This window comes from Cornus florida, unplaced genomic scaffold (genome assembly GCF_030987335.1).
Source record: "Cornus florida cultivar Cherokee Brave unplaced genomic scaffold, ASM3098733v1 CherokeeBrave_3.0.0_Hap2_Chr06, whole genome shotgun sequence".
Classification (NCBI taxonomy): Eukaryota; Viridiplantae; Streptophyta; class Magnoliopsida; order Cornales; family Cornaceae; genus Cornus; species Cornus florida.
In genome coordinates this window covers 13776394-13785071 of record NW_026775576.1, presented here as the reverse complement: position 1 = coordinate 13785071, position 8678 = coordinate 13776394, and the positions used below count along the sequence as shown (strand labels likewise).

General features: G+C 39.8%; 1 pseudogene; it reads left to right on the top strand.

The window, feature by feature from the left end:
• The first annotated feature begins 2257 nt into the window (after positions 1 to 2257).
• Positions 2258 to 2356, top strand: LOC132315281 (small nucleolar RNA R71; annotated as a pseudogene).
• Positions 2357 to 8678: the final 6322 nt, after the last annotated feature.

The following is an 8678-nucleotide window of genomic DNA, read 5'->3' as shown; positions in this document are numbered from 1 at the left end:
GAAATTAAAGATAGAAATGAGGGAGGAATAGGGTTTTGACACCCTACGAAATGTCTTGCTAGTCTTTAACGTCTCTAGCAAGACGTTTGGCTCTTTTAGCTCGGATCAAACATCTTGTAGTGCATTCCCTCCTTGATGGGGTGATAAGTGCTTCGAACTCCACCCAACAAATGGTTGTTTAAGGAACTTGTTAGATTAAGCTCAAAAGACGTTTTTGGTCCTTGGTCAAAACAATCTTTGGGCCTCTATGCCCTTTCAAAACAAGACTTTGAAACAATTTTCTTTAAATGCAGGGTTGAAGATGAACTTTTTGGAATTTTGGTTTCAAGCAAAGACTCTATTCCTTCACATTCATGGTTATGACATTTCTTCACAACATTCACTTCTTCATGCTTGTCAAATGAATTGGGGGTTGGATTAAAAATATTCAACTTTACCTTTATGTGGCCAAATGAGATCTTCATTATCCCCATCCTACAATTAATGTTGGTATTTGCGGTTGCCAAGAAAGGACGGCCAAGGATAATGGGAATTTGGTTCTTAAGATTTGGGACTGGTTCCGTGTCAATGACAACAAAATCAACGGGAAAGAAGAATTTATCAATCTTAATCAATACATCCTCAATGATAGCCCTAGGCTTTTTGATGGATCGGCCGGCAAGTTGCAAAACAACCAACGTCGGTTTTAAGTCTCCTAAGCCTAATTTGACATATATTGAGTATGGAAGAAGATTAACACTTGCTCCTAGGTCAAGAAGAGCCCGATTAATGATATGATCTCCAATGATGCATGAAGTGGTAGGTGAACCGGGGTCCTTAAACTTTGGAAGAGTGTTATGCTGTAAAATTGAGCTTACTTGCTCGGTTAAGACCACTTTCCTAGGTGCTTTGCTTTTGTTCTTCCTCTTTTGGGTGCATAAGTCTTTTAAAAACTTGGCATAAGCCATAATTTTCTTGATTACATCCAAAAGTGGAAGATTGACTTTCACTTGCCTAAACACATCTATAATTTCATTTGCTTTGACATTTTGCTTGTCATTTGAAATGGATCCTTTCAAGGCATCCGAAAATGGAGCTCTTGGCTCAAAAACCTTTTCAAAAGTTTTCTTTGAAGTCTCTTCAACACAAGAAGTTTTGAAATCATGTTTTAAATCTTTCTTTTCAAATCACTTTTCAAGGTATTCTCATTTGAAAAATCATGCATATGCAATGAAGGAGGAATAGGATGTGAAATGGGACGGGTGTCAACTTGTGGTTGCACCGGTTCACTCTCTTCATTGGACATACCCACTTGGTTGTCCACAATCTTCCCACTTCTCAAGGTAGTCACTGCATTGACATGCTCTATTATGTGACCTTCCAATGAGGAATGAGTCTCCACAACACATTGTTACTTTTGTGGGGCATTCAAAGGCATTTTCCCCTTCTCTCTAGCATTCAAAGTACTAGCTATTTGCCCTACTTGGGTTTCTAGATTAGCAATGGATTGAAAATGAGAATTAAGCAATTGAGTATTCGCCTCTAGAGTGCCTAGAGCGGTCAAAACTTTCTCTTCAAAAGCGGGACTCCTAGTATTTCCTTGAGAATATGACGGTTGATTAGGAAAATGAGAATCAGAGAATTGATTTCCTTGTGATTGAAATGGTCTATATCCTTGGGAACCTTGGCTTTGCATTAGAGGTGGAACATATTTCCCTTGGAAACCACCTTGGGGAGGGTTTGAGCCTTCCCCTTGGTTTTTCCAAGAGAAATTCGGGTGATTCCTCTCCAACTAGGATTATAATGATTGCCATAAGGATTGTTTCCTTGATTAACAAAAGTTGCATTGACTTGTTTATGATGCTCACTTTGCACATGTCCATGGAGACAATTGGAAGTAGAATGTAAAACACTTGAACAAGTTATACATGTCTCATTGGATACATGATGGGAATGGTTAGGGATGGAAGATACTTGATTTGCCGAGTTTTGGTTGATCAAGAATTGATCAAACCTTTGAGATAAGGATTTCATTTCGGCGGCTATTTCATTGGAATGGTCGACTTGATGTAAGCCAACCCTTTTCCTTCCACTTGAATTCCTACCATTCTTGGAAGATAAAGTTCGATGCAAAGAATTTTCACTCATGCTCTCAGAAAGACACCACATGTCATCCTCATGCCTATCAATGTAAGAGCCACCCATGGAAGCATCAACTATGCCCTTGTAATTGTCCGATTAGCTCTCAAAGAAATATTGAACTAATTGCCATTTGGGCATGTCATGATGTGGACACCTCTTAAGCAATTCATTGAATCTTTCCCATGCCTCATGGAACATTTCCCTATCCCCGTGTGAAAACTCTCGAATTGAGGTTCTCATGGCATTGGTCTTAGAAACTGGATAGTACTTCTTCAAGAACTCTTGTTGCATTTCTGCCCAAGAAGTTATTGAAAAAGGTCTAAGATTGTTAAACCAATATTTTTCCTTGTCTTTAAGGGTGAATGGAAAAAGTTTAAGCCTTAAGACCTCTTCTGGAATGTCCGTGTATCTAACAGTGGAACATACTTCAAAAAACTCATCCAAATGCTTGTAAGGTTCTTCACTTGGAAGTCCATGATAGTTAGGAAGCATTTGAATGGTTTGTGGTTTGATCTCATAGTGATGTGCTCTAAATGGTGGCAATTGAATACATGTGTGTGCATTATATTCATTAGGCACATAGTGATCTCTTAAAGCAAGGGGAGGATTAGCAATTGGAGGTGTAATATGGGCACCTTGATTGCCTTGAATGATGGGAGGTGATGGAGCATAGATTGGCCTTGGCATTCCCAATGAAACTTGGCCTTGTTATTATGGTGGATGAACGAATGGCCTCAGCTTGCCTAATGGTACTTGCATGTTATCATGATGCACATTGGGGTGGAGGATGCCTTGTTGGTCTATGTGACCGAGGTCTTCCACATGGTCCTCATTATGTCCTTCCATTGATGAAATGGATTGACTAGAACCACCTCTTCCCCTAGGGTTTCGAACAATGGATTCAAGATGAAAATTTAGAGGGACAAGAGTGGGTCTCAATGATCTATGACCATGCATGCACAATGCAACACAACAAGCAATAATGACAAACACTTCACCATCACAACAAATCAACAATCAATAAACTTCCTCCACATACAATGTTCCCATACTCCCATGTGATCAACAATATGCAAGAAAAGTAAATTGCCTCCACGTGGGCTCACAATTTATCTAAGAATTGAAATATAAGCCTCCACGCGGGCCAATGATTTAACTAGAGATTGAGTAAGAAAAAGCTCACAAAGGTCCTTTAGCACTTCAACTCCAATTTTTTTTTTTTTTTAGATTTTAGCTTAGCAAATTTTTTATGATTTGAGCTTTTTTCCTTGCTTGCTTAGCTCATTTGCTTGGATGCTCCTTTGCTCACCTTCTTAGCTCAATGCTCCTAGTAAAAAAAGAACCAACACAATAAGTAACAAAATGAAAACAACGTAAAGACACGATCAAAAGAGTACTAATTCCTAATTGATTCCACAAATACGACGATGCCTTCAATCAATCCCTGGCAACGGCGCCAAAAACTTGGTGGTTTGTCGCACACCGACCTAAAGTTTGTGCACTAAAAGATATTGGTGTAGAGCTATCACGAATGTAGCCAAGTTTTACATTTAGAAATTGCCACTACTACCTTTCACTAAAAATATAGTTAGGGCGAGTAGGGATTGTCCCAAGGGATTGGTGGGTCGTACTAGGTTGAGGAATTAATATTAGGGTTAGTAGGTCGAGTGATCAAAAGATTGGTTGGTGGTTGAATTACAATAAGATGTAATTTAAACTAAAGTAGGCAATTAAATGTAAATGAGAGAAAATAAGAGAGAGATCTTGGGATTTAGAGATCACCACTAAGCATAACTTTTGTACACCTTTAATAAATGATTAATGAGGGGAAAAACATGTATTGCAACAAAGTGTGTGTATGTGGTTGTTTCAACAAGCATGGATGACAAATTAAGCATATATTGTCTAAGCAACATGGTGGATAGCACAACATATCAAATTAAGCCATTAATTCTTTCTTTAAGCTTACAACCAAACACATCACAAGGTTAGATATATGTGTTACTTGCTTTCATAAGTATGGAACATCAAACAACAAGCATGGATTGTCCTCCCATTTAACATCTAAACTACAACTACACTACAATTAAGCTAATAACATGAAATTAAACTAATTAAACTAAGGGGGAGGTACAATCCATTAAGAAATGAGTATGAACCATCAAATAAACCACAAGAACATTCTATTAAGCACTATGTCTTGACAATCTCTAGATTTATAGCATTAATACACATAGACATGCATCAATAACACAAGAAATAGAGACAAACACATGGACATCTATTCTAGCATACATAGACATATGTATAGAATAAAATGATCAATTGGAAGCATTAAACCATATAAATCATTGAATAAACAAGATCTATATATATAAAAGTGTCAAAACATGTATCACAATACAAATCCCCTCAAAAATACATAAATCAAGATGTAGAAAGCATGTTTAGGGTTAACTCTAGCCCTAAGAGGATGTCTAGCCACTCATAAATGGTGATTTTTTTTTAATTCAATTATTAACCTAGAGTTTGGGCCCTCCACCTTTTAGCGCGAGAAGTTCAGTGCTTGATGAGGCTAGAATCCCGGCTACTTAGTGAAAAGGGGTTGTAATCCACCTTTATCAAGAATGAAAGCTTTCAATGCACTACTAGCTCAATTGGGATATAACCAATTCAATAATCAACAAAGCATGTACCCCACAAATGAATGCTAGTGTGCGCCGGTGCTAGTGTAGAATCCTAGAATGAATTTCAAAACAATCACAAAATCAAGATGATGTGGACCACAAGTGCAAGCAAGATATCAATCTTTCGAAAAATTTACTCCTAAATGGCTTCCACAAGGCATACAAGGAGTATTGGACTCTCAAGTCAAGCAATTTTTAAATTTTAAGCTATATAGTCCTCAAAAGATCAAAATCGTAGTTAGTTATGGACCAATCATAGAAAAATCCCTCAATTACACAAGTCATGCTCAAAATCTTGAAATTTAAAGCTAACACTGCAAAGCACCATTCCCCCCAAACTTAAATGGCACAATGTCCTCAATGTGCAAGAGAACAAGGGAAATAGTATACCAGTGCAACTAAGCAAGAATGATTGGGACTGAAGTATCCAAAGTGGGTGGCATTGCCCCCCCAAACTAGGGATTAACTATGGTCTTGAAAATTGCCACTTGGATAAACTCATCAGATAACAAAATGGGATAATCAGTACATAGTGGACATGCAAGTATAAATGGGATAACGAAATAAAATAGGGAGAGAGATAGAAGGGTGGTTCTGAAAATCGAGAAGCATTCTCTCACTGAAATCACTGTGATGCACCTGATGGAGTCAAATATACATGTATGAGAATATAATCATATGACATCCATAGCAAAAACAGATATATAAAATAGATAAAGTGCAGGTACAACAGAAATATCAAAGCCGACAGACCGGCTGTAAAAATAATAGTACTGTACAGTGACAAAAATAAAGATCAAAGATCAGAGATGGATCAAAAGATAGAAGGAACTGGGGACTCAGGACGATGAGGTAGGATGGGCAGGTTGGGCTTTGCGGATATCTTTGGATAGATCTCGAAGCATAGTCGCGACATCCGTACGGAAGGTAGCAAAATCAGCTCTGTGGGCCGTAAGATCAACTCGTTTAGCAACAACAGCATCCTCAAGAGTCTGCAGACATACTTCAAAGCCGGGGGTCAGATCTGGAGCCTCAGGTATAGATGAATCAGAAGAAAACTCCTGAGTCTGCTCCTGGTCGTGAATGGGTAACCTGGCTGGAGAGTACTGCTCTGCGTCATCTGCAGGGCGCTCTAAATCAATATCTATATGCTCGGTAGCTGGATCGACTGGTGCGTCGTCCGCTACGGGATTTGCTGCTGCTGCTTGAGCTGCTGCCTCTGCCTCCTCCTCAGCCTCTAGCTCCTCTATAACCACTACCACATGGTCCTACAGTCTAGTAATAATGGCATTGTAGCTCTTATTCTAGTCCTTCCTCAAGAAGTGACAGGAACCTCTCTCAGGGTGCTCCCGAGGATGAATAGGGTAACGCTGGTCGATAAGAATCTGGGTGATGAGGTGGCCGAATGGGAGAGACTTAGCTCGTCCGGGCGTCTCCTTGCTAATATACTCATCAAATAGCTTCCTCATCATGCTCCAGATGAGCGCGGGAATAGATACCCAGTGGCCTGTGTAGAATGCGTAGAGGGCTGTCAAATATTCTCCTCTCCACTGGATCTTGTACCTAGCCATGTAGATGTTCCGGAAGAGCACGGAATCAGTGAACCATAGGTCATCTGGAAGGAATGTACGCGTGGCGAAGGTCTTGCCATCAGCATGGTGACCTGTAAGAAATACCGCCATGTCGGCATAAGAAGGCCTGTATAGCCTCGGATATGTCTCCTGAAGCTCTAGAGGACAACGGTGTGGGCAGTGGCAAGAGCGGGCTAGCGAGTCCACTGTGATAGTGATCTGATGGCCATCTATAGAAGTGACCAGCTCTGCTGTGGTACGTAGGGATGGTCGGAGGTTCTGGTAGAACAACCGTACCAGCCGCGGGTAGACTGGCTTTGTGACTGGGGCAAGAATAGCTGCAAGGCCCCTCTGAATGATGTCGTGGTAAGCTGATCGGGTCCGCACCGATCTGGAGAAAAGGGCTGTGTCGAACACTGACTCATGGTCGACTGTCATATGCGCATATCTAGGTGCAGGCCTATCACGCTCCTGAGCTGGCTGAGCTGGCTGGCGTGGTAGAGATGGTACTGGTGAACGCTCAACTCCAGCATGTGGTGGAGATGGTGATGGTGTAAATGCAGGCGGAGCTGCAGAGGTGGATGGAACATGATCATCCTCAGCCTCATGAGCAGGTGACTGAGGTGGTGTAGGCTCTACTGGCTCCTCCTGTGCATGAGAAGGCTTTGTTGGCTCCTCTAGCCGTGGTCTGATATTTCGCTGAGGCCCGTGTTGCCTCTTGGCAACAGTCTTTCACTTAGTCATAGCCTAAAAAATAATTTTAAAACTTGCAATGGGAGTTAGTACTAGAATTAAGAATTGAAAGCACAAAATAGAAACATGTATGTCAAATAAGATAAACAAATCATATAGATGACATGAATCTATGCTAAGGAGTGTAAGTATGAAATGCATCCAATGTGGAATATTATAGGGATTGGGCATATATTAGATAGCATGAACATAAGGCATGATGAATGAAGTGTGTGTGAGATATATGAAGTTCGATCGACCAGAAAAAGAAGTGAGATCGATCACAAAAGTTGGATAGATAAAAAATAAGTGAGATCGATCTCACTACTTCGATCGATCTGGGACACAAGTTCGATCGATCGAACTGTGCTCTATGAAAAATGAAAAGTCACAGATCTGTGACCTTGGAAGCATGGGGCCCATACGAACGTGTTCGTGGGCCCATCAACACAACACATCATCAAATCCCATCACTGTAGAAGGCCCATTCTCCAAAATGAATAAAAAATATATGAAACATATATTCACACATATATACACATATATAACTCAGTGCTTCGAAGCTTTAAAAATGGAGATTCAAGCATGTATAAAGCATAAATGTGATGACCCTAGATTTTTCAACCAAGCGTGTCTTGTGATGAACTAAAAGAATGACCTGATAACGGATCCGAAATACAGAAACGAAGGAAACTAAGTGGCCACTAGAGATGTACGTCATCCTTAAGGCATCAAAATGACTCCCTATGGCATGATCAAATTGCATTATATGCTATTGTGTGATGATGTGAACATACACGCAAGTGTAAAATAGTATTTTAAACATGCTACAATGGCCCATGGCCTTATTACAACTCATTTACAACATTTGACATGTCAGACCTCCTAGTTAGAAAAATTACATTTCATAGACAAATCATGAACATGCTAACACTTGCATGTGAACAAGAATGTTTCTAAAGAAGCTTAACTCAGCAAATCACCCAAGCAATTGCAATCTCCAATCTTGTATCCTGTTCCTGAAATATGCCCCAGTATCGTAGGGGTGAGTAACATAAAGCTACTCGTAGGAAATGAGCATGCATCGACCTACGTTTTACAAGTGTACATGATTTAATCATTGTGGTTCATTCCACCTAATGTCTATGTCAAATGTGAGACTCAGGGAACATCCTAGCTACCTAAGATCATTTCTAGCATAAAACACATCCTTTATGCAATTTCAACAACACAAGTGCATGCTACACATAGCAACAAGATATTACATGCTTACACAAAGCAACTAGTTAGAAACATGCTTACACAAAGCAACCAGATAGAAACATGCTTACACAAAGCAACTAGATATAGATTCTCAAAGTTATCAACTTGAAATCTAAATGCTAAATCAACTAAATATAGCAATTTAGTATGGATGTACTTAACAATATCAAATTGCCAATAGCCAAAACCACAGTCACAATATAAACATGATTGATAACTTAGAATTGAATGCGAAAACAAATAGTGGAAGACTTGGACATCACGTCTCGGACTAAACCAAGAACAAATTGGTTATTCCGGGCAT